This window comes from Aythya ferina, assembly GCF_964211825.1.
Source record: "Aythya ferina genome assembly, chromosome: 2".
NCBI classification, from domain to species: Eukaryota; Metazoa; Chordata; class Aves; order Anseriformes; family Anatidae; genus Aythya; species Aythya ferina.
The window spans coordinates 153,894,741-153,907,924 of NC_140297.1; the positions used below are offsets into that span (position 1 = coordinate 153,894,741).

The 13,184-nt window shown below is 39.8% G+C and overlaps 1 long non-coding RNA gene across 1 annotated transcript; it reads right to left on the reverse strand.

The window, feature by feature from the left end:
* Positions 1-1,030: 1,030 nt before the first annotated feature.
* On the reverse strand, positions 1,031-12,744 carry LOC311432431. The gene is made up of 3 exons (XR_014690060.1): positions 12,698-12,744; positions 7,808-7,916; positions 1,031-2,453 (listed from the first exon to the last, which is right to left on the reverse strand). It is a non-coding gene; the product is annotated as an uncharacterized lncRNA (long non-coding RNA).
* Between the last annotated feature and the right edge of the window lie 440 nt (positions 12,745-13,184).

Genomic DNA, 13,184 nt, shown 5'->3' on the forward strand with positions numbered 1-13,184 from the left:
TCTTGACTCTGGAAATTGATATAATTACTTGCAAATTAACATCAATTTCTGTTCACTGATTTGTGTACTGAGAAACAACAACAGCAAAAAAGAAAGAGAAATATTAAAAAAAACACTTCAGTACATAACCCTTATTTCCACAGGCTCATCTTGAGCCAGAAAACTATTCTACCCATTCTCCAGTCTCAGCTTCCACTATTTTCATCATAGTTTACACTTGGTCTGTCCCAATTCCTTTGGTGAGATGAAGGGATGCAGGAGGTTGGGGTCGTTTCCATAACAGGTTCAGTGTTTCTGTGTGTATTATTAGCTGATTTCTTCCTTGCTTCTTACTGCTTTTCCTTCACTGTTGCTTGCCTCTTACTGGATTTCCAATGTTGTACTTTTCTTTGTGGACTTTGCTCTGGAGTGGGTTGACCACAAGCTACAGTCCTTCTGGGGTGTCCTTGTCTCTTGTATGGCATGTGGGACCCCTCTGATGTATGGCTTCCTACCTATGACGTGACAGGTGGGACACAGGGACACTTCAGTTCTGAAATGCCAGGAAGAGCATGAGACTTTTTACCACAGACCATGTTAAAGAGGGTTTCTCATACTGACATTCCTCACTAGAAAGGAGCTGACCTTCTCTGGTTGGCCTTTGGTGGGCTGAAGACTTCCTAAATGACATGCAATGCATCATTTGCTGCTATGTGACCTTCATCTCTTCTGGTGGTTGGTGTTTTTCTATCCAAATGCCTATTGATTTTAGTGCAGGCAACCAGACAATCAAAGCAGAAGACTGTCTGTTCTTATGCATGAAAATATGAAGTCATTCCTCTTCCATGTGAGATATACAAATACACAAATACATTTTTTTTTTCTATTTTTTTCCCTGTCATTCGTAGTTTTTACAGCAGGAGATGTATTCTGTGTCTCTCTGCAGCAATCCTCCAAAACCAAAGAGAAATAAATAAAATAAGGCAAAGGAATGAGCAGCAAAAAAGGACTGACTGACAATTTCTAAAAGGAATGTTTCAGTAGCCTCACAATCCAGCAGATACCTTCTGATGACGCAAATGTGTCTCTGCTGTTCTTCAAACTAGTGGGTTTCCCATTCACATATGCTTATTCTCATGCAAAGAATTGGCCTTAGTTACAGGGACCAGATGTATGACAACATTATGGTCACTTATTCCAGCATCCTGCTTTTAGGTAATATTATATATAATTTATTTGTTTACTTTAAAAAAACAAGGTATTTTTTGACAGAGAGGTTAAAGAGGTTAACAAGTATTGAACTGAGAGATGGGAGGTAGCTGCAGAGTTCCCCATTTGGGGCTTTAGCTTTGGTATTTTTGAAGGAATTTCCAACAGCACTAAATAATTAGTTGTTGCACCAGCCAGAGGATCAGAGCGCATCTTCATAGATGTAATTACTGCATGCTTCTGACACCATAGATATTACCATTAACCCTGCATGTGAATCATCATCTAATTTATTGTGTGAGCTGATAGTAATTCTGTCTTTCCAGTTGAAAATTTGCAGCAGTGCTTTGTCATGTTAATCTTCAGGTTATGATCTCTCTTCCATATGTATGTGTTGCCTTTCCAGATAGAGGCTTATCAAAGCACCTCCTGCTGTCAGCCTTGATGTTCAATTCTGGATTTTTTCCTAAAAGCACAGGCAATCCTTATTTTCATGTATAACAAAGCCCATTTAGCAGGCACTAGTATTTCCAGTACAGAGAGAAGGATATTCTGAGATATTTAAGAAGCTGAAAAGGTTAATTATTATAACCTCTAAAAAAATAGGAGGTGTGTATCATGTCCTTAACTAGTACTTCACTTCTGATAACTGTATGTTATACTGACCTACTGTGATGAATTTGCAAAAGAGACCCTTTACACCATGTTCTGAAGCTCTCCAAATAGGTGTGACGCTGGCCTGTACTACTTGAAAGTCACACTGTGAACAATCCTTGAAAAAGTTCAGCAAAGGCTGAGGTGTCAAGTTCAGGTCCTGAACCTCAGACATCTTTTAAACGGCATTGATTGCAATGTAAAATTGTTAAACAGATCACTGGTTGTGGTTCAGGCTCACTCACTGTCTCCCAGGCAATTCCCCAGCATAGGTTGGAGGTACATTGGGCCAAGGACTGTTTCCTGGCAGTTGAGATAGATTTAAGCATCAGGTTTTGGAGCTTAAGACAGTTCAGTAATTATACAGGAGCAAACTGTTTCCTCACAGTACAGTCCTGAAATCCCCAGTGAAGTCATCATGCTCCTTAACACTTTCATTCTCACATTCATCCAGTGGTGTTAATTGCATAAGTGCCATCTGAGGTCGTTCAGGAGGTCTGTGCCACATTTCGGGCCTGAACTTTGTTCCAAGCAAGTCTTTCATTCCAGGCAAGTCTTCTGGGTCAGGATCACTCCACATCTCCCAGTCTATGCTAATCTCACCTTGTCTGCTGCAGGAGCAAAACCAAGCTGTCAACAAAGCCTTCTGAAAACATCATAATTCCTGATTGTATCTGACATTTTTATTTGTAACACAACAGAACTTTCTAATTTACCAAAGCTATCTACTAAATTAATAACCCTCATTTAACTGGAAAGAAATAGCGGTGTTAAATTACACTAACTTCTCTTCATTTCTCAGACTTGTCTTCTATTTGAACTTGAAAGCTAATTCAAGTGAAAAGTATTGCGACTTTTTGTCAAATTCCACATCATACCTCCAAACCTCCTGCAAATCAAACCTCAAAGACATCTTGATTTATGCAGCAGGGCATGTTTCCTGTGTCTTTTTGGAATTCATGCTTTCCCCCTCTCTTTCTAGGCAAAGTTCTGACTTGGAAAAATGACTCCAAAATCTCATTAAAATAATGAAATAGCATCTGGCATCAAGAAGAGGCATTTCTTCCCATCATTCTGAACACTGTTAACCGGTATAATAGTGTAAGGGGGGCAGATTTCCTTTGGCCTCACAACAGAAGTTGTAAAGAAGTAGTTCTTCATTACCCTCTCCATCACACTCACACCCTTCTGTCTGGACTGTTCAAATAGTATTCAGTAGGGATATAGACATGCTTACAGTCAAGGATAAGAAGTTTAATCTAATGATCAGAAGCTTGGCCATCCCAGTACTGAATAGAGAGGCACACCACTTACTCGTCAAAGTTCATTTGGTAGTTAATGGGGTTTCATGCCAAAATAGTGGTCCACCTTTTGAACAGTAAAATACTGGGGGTGGGTAATCAGAAAGATACACCTTTGGCAAAAGCCCACTGTGGCATTATAGCAAACAACAGAAGATAAATACTAAAATTATATTCTTAGAAATCTTTTTATGATCCCAGACTGTGATGAAAAGAGAAAATCTGTTGAGAAGCTGGCTAGGACACAATATGATGGTGAAAGTAGTGTTTGGTAGAATATCAGGCATCTGCTCTAGACAGATGAGATCTCCTTATGATAGACAGAAGGAAGTTGCTTGCCAATATAGCAACTAGCAGCAGGGATCAAAGCTGGTTGCACTTCTCTTGTGCAAACAGATTGTGATGCCTAACCCACATTCATAAAAACAGATCTTGAAAGTGAAACGGTTTCCAAAAGATTAATGCAGTTATTGGCACAACTCACTAAGTGTGTTTAAGTGTAAGATCTTAATGAATATTCCTAGTCATTTCACTCAAAGACCCAAAGTGGCACTTCCCACAAATGAGCAAAGCAAGTTCTCCTGGGCCAAATACATCTAGGGTTGCAATACTGTTAAGATGCTTAAAAATATAGATGAAGCTGAAAATGAAAACATAAAGGGCAGTGTGTGTGAACTTCAAATTAAAATCTGCCAGTGATTGATAAGAGAAGTAAATGAGTTCATGATAATATGGTTAAAGAAGATAGCAGGCTATTAAAAAGCACATATTGGGGAGAAAAACAAAACAAAACAAAATAAAACAACAACAACAAAAAAAATAGGAATTAGAATTACAAATGAACTACAGATGTAGTTACAAATAGTGAAACAGTACCCATAAACTAAAATAATAAAGACGGAATAGAATGCTTTTCCTCAACAATACATGTAAAACAAAACATAGGACATAGGCTTTTCAAATTAAATATTTTCAAAAATAGACTCAGGTAACTTGTACCCATTAAAATTTCTAATAATTAGTTAATCAGCTTTAATCACTGAGTTTACCTGAACACATTTTGACAAATAGGGAGATCCCCATAGTCTTGGGAATTATCTGTATAATTTCAGTATTTGATAGAGCCAGAAATCAGGTGCTCAATGCAAATCCTTTCTAAAGTGATGCCAGAATTAATCAGCGATGTTATCTTTTCCTTCTCCATCTTTATTAATATAATTAATCTTAGTTATCATTTCTTCTTGTAAAACAGGCTTGATCAAACAAACCTGTTCTCTTTTTTTTTTTTTTTAATAAAAATATTGATGTGATTCATAAAGGTAGGTTGTGTGACTAGCTTTCCCTATACCATTTGAAAGGATAACAGACAGTATTTTGTTTAAAATAATTTGTTTTATAAGAACTGGAAAAAAATATTAAACACTGAGCATTAAATCTAGGTTTTAAAAGGAAAATATTCAGGGTATTTTTCTCTGGATATGCCAAGGATAGCTTGATAACCCAATATTATTTTAGAGAAGAAGAGGGGAAGAAAGAAAGAGAAAGAGAAGATTAAAGCTAGGGATAAATTGATTAATTTTCCCTGCATAATTTGCAAGTGAGAAAAAGACTGGTGGAGTAGCAGATTGCAAGAGCACATGGTGCTGTTCCTGTCTGACCTGTAATGCTTGAAAAAAAGTGACTTAAAGGCCACAAAAGATGCTTTCACACCGACTGAGGTCCTGCACATCATACACACTGTGTTGAGAGGATGACAGTTTTGTGGAAAAAAAAAATAAGTCCCAGTAGCCTAAGACATTTAAAATTAAGCATGCTATTAAAGGCTGTCATTTGGATCACTGGTGACTGATAGGCACTTGCAGAGGTTGACTTATTCCTGTCCCCCAGTCTTAGGTACCTAATTAAAGATAAATGACTTATATTCTCTGGGAACCTTTCTCTCTCCTCTGACTGGAGAGAGCATTGCTTAGACTAGATGGTTAATGTTAGGATAAATTAATCCTACCTTTTGCCTTAATAACTGGGACAAGTGCTTACAATTCAATGTAAGCTCCCCTAGCTAAAAGATGCAGTTTCCTAAGCATGGGCACAGGCATTATTTAAGCATCTTCCTCAGATTTCAGCTGAACGGAGCTCCAAAAGTCCCATGATGTATAAGAAGTCAAATCAATAAGTGAAATGGTTGAATAACCTTTCCTGCATTTCTGCATGAAATTCTTGAAATTCAGTGCAATCAAACCTTGTAACCAAAGCTACACTCCATGAAAAGCAGAGCCCCTGTACATCTTCCCAGTCCTTATTTTTGGAAGGTCTCCATGTCCTTTGTCTTGGCATTAGGCTCCTACATTAATCTGTACTGTTTATTTTTATTCCTATCCTTTCTTAAACAGATACTTGGTCTTATATTTTTGCAAGATTTTTTTTTTTAAACCATTGTAGATATTCCTTTATCTCTTGGGCATCTGTATTTTTTGGTGCTGACATCTGTTTGGGTTAAGAAAGAGTTTCCAAAACAGTACTTTAATTCTTATTGGACACGTTATAAAGAGATGAATAAATATTGATTTAATGTCTTTTATCCGTTTTAGAGGAAAATGGCCTTTTATGAAGTCAGTACGTTTCTAAAAAAAGTTGATTAGGCCATTGTACAAGATCTTAATTAGGAAGGAATTACAAACACACATACATATTTCATTAAGAATAAATAATTTTATGTGCTTCTAAATAGAGTCTATCAGACAATAGTGCGATGTCTGACAATACTAAGAAATAATATTTGTGTAGAATTATCTGCATTTCACATAACACATTCCAGAAATAAGCTAGAAAATTAAAGAGAAAGAAGAAGAGAAATAGTGAAATATCTTACTTTCAGAAAAAAAATGCAGCTTGAGGGCCTTAAAATGAGTGGTTTCTCCTCATTTCAGCCAACAGAATTGTGTTTTTGTTGTTGCTGTTGCTGTTGCAGTTGCTATTGTTGTTGTTCTTTAGTTATTATTATTACCATTGTTATATTTTTTAACCTTGTCAACTTTTGCAGGATCATTTATAATTAAATTATGAAATTTAATTTTTCAGAGTTAATGAGAAAGTTTAACTACCAGCATAGCCTTCTGTGGAATTACCAGTAGAGTAAAATTGAAAACAAAACACTTTATAAACATTCATAGGTTTCTTCAAAACTTATTCAGCTTCTTACATACCCTGTAAATTTAGAAATTAACCACTGAGCTAATTTTAATTCTTTTTAATCCTATCCCAACTCAGTCTAGAGGAAAATCTGACCTTCTACAAAAGAGAATTCTCTTTAAGAACAGAAAAGCTTTCCCTCTGAAAGCAAACAAACAAACACACACAAACAGAGAAAAATAAATAAATAAATAAATAAAAATTCCTTTTAGCAATATCTACTGGCATTGCTGAGCGGTACAGAGCTGATGATGCTACATTTATCAAACAAAATTCTTCTCATAGCAGAGCTCTCAATGAAGACAATTAAACCCATGGAATTCAGGAGAAACACAATTCATCTCTTTGCTGAATTTATAAAGAAGGAAAGAAGGAAAGAAAGAAGGAAAGAAGGAAGGAAAGAAGGAAGGAAAGAAGGAAGGAAAGAAGGAAGGAAGGAAGGAAGGAAGGAAGGAAGGAAGGAAGGAAGGAAGGAAGGAAGGAAGGAAGGAAGGAAGGAAGGAAGGAAGGAAGGAAGGAAGGAAGGAAGGAAGGAAGGAAGGAAGGAAAGAAGGAAGGAAGGAAGGAAGGAAGGAAGGAAGGAAGGAAGGAAGGAAGGAAGGAAGGAAGGAAGGAAGGAAGGAAGGAAGGAAGGAAGGAAGGAAGGAAGGAAGGAAGGAAGGAGGGAAGGAGGGAAGGAAGGAGGGAAGGAGGGAAGGAGGGAAGGAGGGAAGGAGGGAAGGAGGGAAGGAAGGAAGGAAGGAAGGAAGGAAGGAAGGAAGGAAGGAAGGAAGGAAGGAAGGAAGGAAGGAAGGAAGGAAGGAAGGAAGGAAGGAAGGAAGGAAGGAAGGAAGGAAAGAAAGAAAGAAAGAAAGAAAGAAAGAAAGAAAGAAAGAAAGAAAGAAAGAAAGAAAGAAAGAAAGAAAGAAAGAAAGAAAGAAAGAAAGGAAGGAAGAAAGGAAGAAAGGAAGAAAGAAAATGGAAGGAAGGAAAGAAGAGAGAGAGAGAGAAAGAAAAATGGTTTACACAAATTAGGATAAGAATTCTTTTTAAATGCATTCTTTAAGATCCATCTAATCCTTTATTAAAACATTCCCTTAAATCCTTTATTAAACAAAACTCTAAATCCTTTATTAAAACAGATACAATTCCAATTCTCATATTTATCTGAATTATCATGACTTTCTCATCCCAAAGATTATTTTAATCAAATTATGGCTTTTATGATCAGATAATCTTGTATTCTCCAGGGCAGATTATTCTTTCAGTGATGCTGGTATAATATAGCATAACTTGATTGCAATCAGCAGTATTGTGCTGAATAAATGCTAATCCAGCCAAAAAAAAAAAATCAAAAAAAAAAAATCTAGAATCTAAGCTTTGTCATCCTACAAGACAACAACAGAAATAATTTCATGGATTCAAGTTAATAACACTAATTTGATATCTTTCAGTTGCAGACCAAAGATACTTTTGTTAAGCAGAGATACACACACCTGATGGCCACAAACTGAAGATTACTTGTAGGCTGTTGATTTATCTTATTGTCTCTGGACGAGAAGACTCCAGTATTTTTCTGCTATAAGAAATTGTTCCCATGTCATCCTGAATTTGAAAAAGAGGGTCAAACACTTGGGAATTTTCCATCCTTATTTTTCTGATATGCATTAGCAACAGTCTTACATGCTTCTTCTACTCAGAGCAGATTGTGGCAAGATTTGTACTTATAAGGCAGTCTTTGAATCTTTGCTTATATTCAGTCAGACTCCAAGACAATCCACAGGGAATAAAAACTGCAGTGCTCTTAGGGTAAATAACAGCAAGTGAACTTAGCATTTGCCTGTGAAAATCTATTTCAGTCCTGAGGGAGGACTTGTTTACCAAAAAGTTTGTCTCTTATTTTCCAACTATACCAGTTGGTCTTGTACAACAGATTACATCTGCCTTTAAACCTTGTTTTAACCATGTACTTAGACCATCGTGGCTATAACATGACATAGACTCTCTTCACTGGTGCCCGGTGAAAGGGCAAGAGGCAACAGGCACAAACAGAAAGACAGGAGACTCACTCTGAACACCAGGAAGCAATTCTTCACTCTGCAGGTGACAGAGCACTGGCACAGCTTGCCAAGCGAGGTGGTGGAGTCTGCATCCTTGGAGATCTTCACAAGCCATCTGAACATGGGTCTGGGTAACCAGCTGTAGCTGTTCCTGCTTGAGCAGGGGGTGTTGGACTCCAGAGGTGCCTTTCAGACTAAACCATTCTCTGATTCTGTGGTAAGAAAACACCTACAGACTTTCCCTAACAAATCACTGTCAGGGTCACTATTGCTAGGAAAATGAGAATAGAGGTGAGCTCTTACTGTCTTACAGGCTCTCATGAAATAGTTTGAGTCCTCTTCCATTCTCCTGCTCTTAGCCAGTTTTGCCAATTCAAATATATATAATTCAATTATGATAAAAAGGCCATTTCCTATACTTCAGATATTTCTGTACTGTTCAGATATTTCTGTAACATATGCTTATGCCTTTTTATGTCCACAAGTTATCAATTCATCATAAGCCTTTTACCAGAAGTATGAAGAGACAAAGATGCAAAATCTGGTTCTCCTTTATGCCAAAATCCTCACGTGTTTTATTTCCCTCTTAATCTGTATAGTATTTTTGCTTTCAAAAATTATTAAATAAAATCATATATTTTGGTTAAGACATACAAATATCTGGAGCATCAGAAGATTTTAGGGGGAAAAAAAAAAAAAAGTAAATATTTTAAGGGGTTCTGAACGTGTGTTTCTTATTGGAAAGTTGAAGGATGTTCAGCTTGGGGCTGGATTTCATCCATTTCTTGTTTTAGCCACAATGGAGAAGTCTGCATCCTAGGCTGCAGATAAAACAGTTCAGCTGAGCTTTGATCTTGTCACTACTGCTTCCTTGTCAACATAATCCCTGGCATGGTTTGGTTCCACAACAACAAGCATTCCTGTTGTCACTGTTACATTCCATAGACCCATCCTAATTGGAACCACTGACAAGATTTGGCTACCTCCACACTACACAGTCCTCTAATCCTAAAACTCAGGCTATAACCCCTAAAGCACACCACATAAGCAAGACACACCCTAGTTTCATACTATGAAACCACCAGTCTGAGAGAAAAAATACATATAGATAGGTATAGATGTGTATATACACACATATACATATACATATTTATGGTTACAGTTTCCCAGATACTTTGAGCTTGGGAAAAAAAAAAAATCAGAAAACAATATGAGGATTCTAGACCTTCTCTTCACAAACAGAGAAGGACTGGTGGAGGACGTGATCGTCGGGAGCTGTCTAGGGCAGAGTGACCACGCAATGGTGGAGTTCACTATTCTTGGCGAGGTCAGGAAGGGGACCAGTAAAACCGCTGTATTGGACTTTCGGAGGGCTGACTTTGAGCTGCTCAGGACATTGGTTGGTGGAGTCCCTTGGGAGGCGGTTCTGAAGGGCAGAGGGGTCCAGGAAGGCTGGGCGCTCTTCAAGAGGGAAGTCTTAATGGCGCAGGAACGGTCTGTTCCCACGTGCCCAAAGACGAGCTGGCGGGGAAGAAGACCGGCCTGGCTCAACAGAGAATTGTGGCTTGATCTTAGGAGGAAAAAGAGGGTTTATAAGCTTTGGAAAAGTGGGCAGGCCACTAAGGAGGACTTTAAAGAAGTAGCGAGGCTGTGCAGGGACAAAATTAGGAAGGCCAAAGCTCATCTGGAGCTCAATCTGGCTACTGCCGTTAAAGATAATAAAAAACGTTTCTATAAATACATCAACACAAAAAGGAGGACTAAGGAGAATCTCCATCCTTTACTGGATGCGGGGGGAAACTTAGTTACAAGAGATGAGGAAAAGGCGGAGGTGCTCAATGCCTTCTTTGCCTCAGTCTTTAGCGGCAATACCGGATGTTCTCTGGATACCCAGTACCCTGAGCTGGTGGAAGGGGATGGGGAGCAGGATGTGGCCCTCATTATCCATGAAGAACTGGTTGGTGACCTACTACGGCACTTAGATGTGCACAAGTCGATGGGGCCAGATGGGATCCACCCAAGGGTACTGAGGGAACTGGCAGAGGAGCTGGCCAAGCCACTGTCCATCATTTATCAACAGTCCTGGCTATCGGGGGAGGTCCCAATCGACTGGCGGCTAGCAAACGTGACGCCCATCTACAAGAAGGGCCGGAGGGCAGACCCAGGAAACTACAGGCCTGTCAGTTTGACCTCAGTGCCAGGAAAGCTCATGGAGCAGATCCTCCTGAGAGTCATCATGCAGCACTTGCAGGGGAAGCAGGCGATCAGGCCCAGTCAGCATGGCTTTATGAAAGGCAGGTCATGCCTGACGAACCTGATCTCCTTCTATGACAGAGTGACGCGCTGGGTGGATGAGGGAAAGGCTGTGGATGTGGTCTACCTTGACTTCAGCAAGGCTTTTGACACCGTCTCCCACAGCATTCTCCTCAAGAAACTGGCTGCTCTTGGCTTGGACTGGCGCACGCTTCGTTGGGTTAGAAACTGGCTGGATAGCCGGGCCCAAAGAGTCGTGGTGAATGGAGCCAAGTCCAGTTGGAGGCCAGTCACTAGTGGCGTCCCCCAGGGCTCGGTGCTGGGGCCGGTCCTCTTTAATATCTTCATCGATGATCTGGACGAGGGCATCGAGTGCACCCTCAGTAAGTTCGCAGATGACACCAAGTTAGGTGCGTGTGTCGATCTGCTTGAGGGTAGGAAAGCTCTGCAGGAGGATCTGGATAGGCTGGACCGATGGGCTGAGGTCAACTGCATGAAGTTTAACAAGGCCAAGTGCCGGGTCCTGCACCTGGGGCGCAATAACCCCAAGCAGAGCTACAGGCTGGGAGAGGAATGGTTGGAAAGCTGCCAGGCAGAGAAGGACCTGGGAGTGATGGTGGACAGTCGGCTGAATATGAGCCAGCAGTGTGCTCAGGTGGCCAAGAAGGCCAACGGCATCCTGGCTTGTATTAGGAACAGCGTGACCAGCAGGGCTAGGGAGGTGATCGTCCCCCTGTACTCAGCTCTGGTGAGGCCGCACCTCGAGTACTGTGTTCAGTTTTGGGCCCCTCGCTACAAGAAGGACATCGAGGTGCTTGAGCGGGTGCAGAGAAGGGCGACGAAGCTGGTGAGGGGCCTGGAGAACAAGTCCTACGAGGAGCGGCTGAGGGAGCTGGGCTTGTTCAGCCTGGAGAAGAGGAGGCTCAGGGGTGACCTTATTGCTCTTTACAGATACCTTAAAGGAGGCTGTAGAGAGGTGGGGGTTGGCCTGTTCTCCCACGTGCCTGGTGACAGGACGAGGGGGAATGGGCTTAAGTTGAGCCAGGGGAGTTTTAGGTTAGATGTTAGGAAGAACTTCTTTACAGAAAGGGTTGTGAGGCATTGGAACAGGCTGCCCAGGGAAGTGGTGGAGTCACCATCCCTGGAAGTCTTCAAAAGACGCTTAGATGTACAGCTTAGGGATATGGTTTAGTGGAGGGCTGTTAGCGTTAGGTTGGAGGTTGGACTCGATGACCTTGAGGTCTCTTCCAACCTAGAAAATTCTGTGATTCTGTGATTCTGTGATTCACATGTTATCTAAACCTGAGTGATACATAGAGGTAGATGTGGCCAACATCACCTTGAAGTCAAGGCCCTAGAATAGCTCCGGACCCTATTCCATTTAGCTGCATAGATATAGTTTATGATAATAGAAATCTATAGGAAGTGTATGGTTTATTTTTTTTTTTTTTCTTATATGAGTAATGAGGAATGTGAATGCAAAACCTTGACACTACCGATGTCAATCTGAAAATTCTTATTGTTTTAAGCAAATAATTTCATGTTAGGTATTTATCCAAGCATATTTGTGTGTAGATACGTTAGCTAGATATCTGAAAGGTGCTTATTTTCTTATAGGGTAGAGAATTTGTCTAATAGGGATAGAAGTCTGTCTTTGGTGCACAGAGACGCTATGAGGATTGATGAGTTAATAATTTGAAAGCACTATAGGAGTAAATAGTGCTGTGCTATACAAATGCTAAGTATTGGTATTTTTTCTTGCAAAAATACTCCAGGAAAACCTGACAGGTTCACAGCTAGGCTCTCAAACATAAATGCTAAGATATGCCCAGCTGGTTTTGCAATAATATACATGACATTTAGGAAAAATATTATGATAGCATAGTATTATCTGAGATTGATTGTTATTTTTGATGAGGTAACAAAATATTGGAAGCAAATGAGATTTGGTGAAGTATTTTCAGCAGATAACTTTTAAAGTGTAACTTTTTTTTTTTTTCTTCTTGTTCTTAGACAGAAAGGCTGTGTGGAAAGAGACAACCTTCTTGGTACAAGAGACAAGAAAGACAATACCTTCTATCCATCCTCAACTCAGGGTTTGTTAGGCTGTTTGTGTAATGTGCTCTGTAGCCATTACTCTTCCTCTACAAGATATAAAGGAGGCTGGGGGAGGTGCAAGGTGGGAGAGGTGATGATTTCTCTCATCTGCTATCACCTGTGTCCAGAGTGCAGAGTGGGATAACAAAGCTCCCTGTATAGTTGATAGGGGGGAAAAAAGCACCTACAAAAGACTGATATAAGTTAGAGACCTAAAATTGATATTTTGGCTACGTTATTCTCACCATTGCTTCAGGTCTCTTCCAGCACCCTGGTCTCTGCTGTGAGACCACAGCCCCAAGGGCTGTTTTTTTGTTCTAGGACAGAAGTACACAGGGATTTAGGTGTCGTGATGTTCAGCACAGGAAGGATCTAGAAAGCAAAAAATAAAAATAAAAATAAATAAAAAAAATAAAATTAAAATTAATAAAATAAAAATTAATAAAAATAATAATAAAAATAA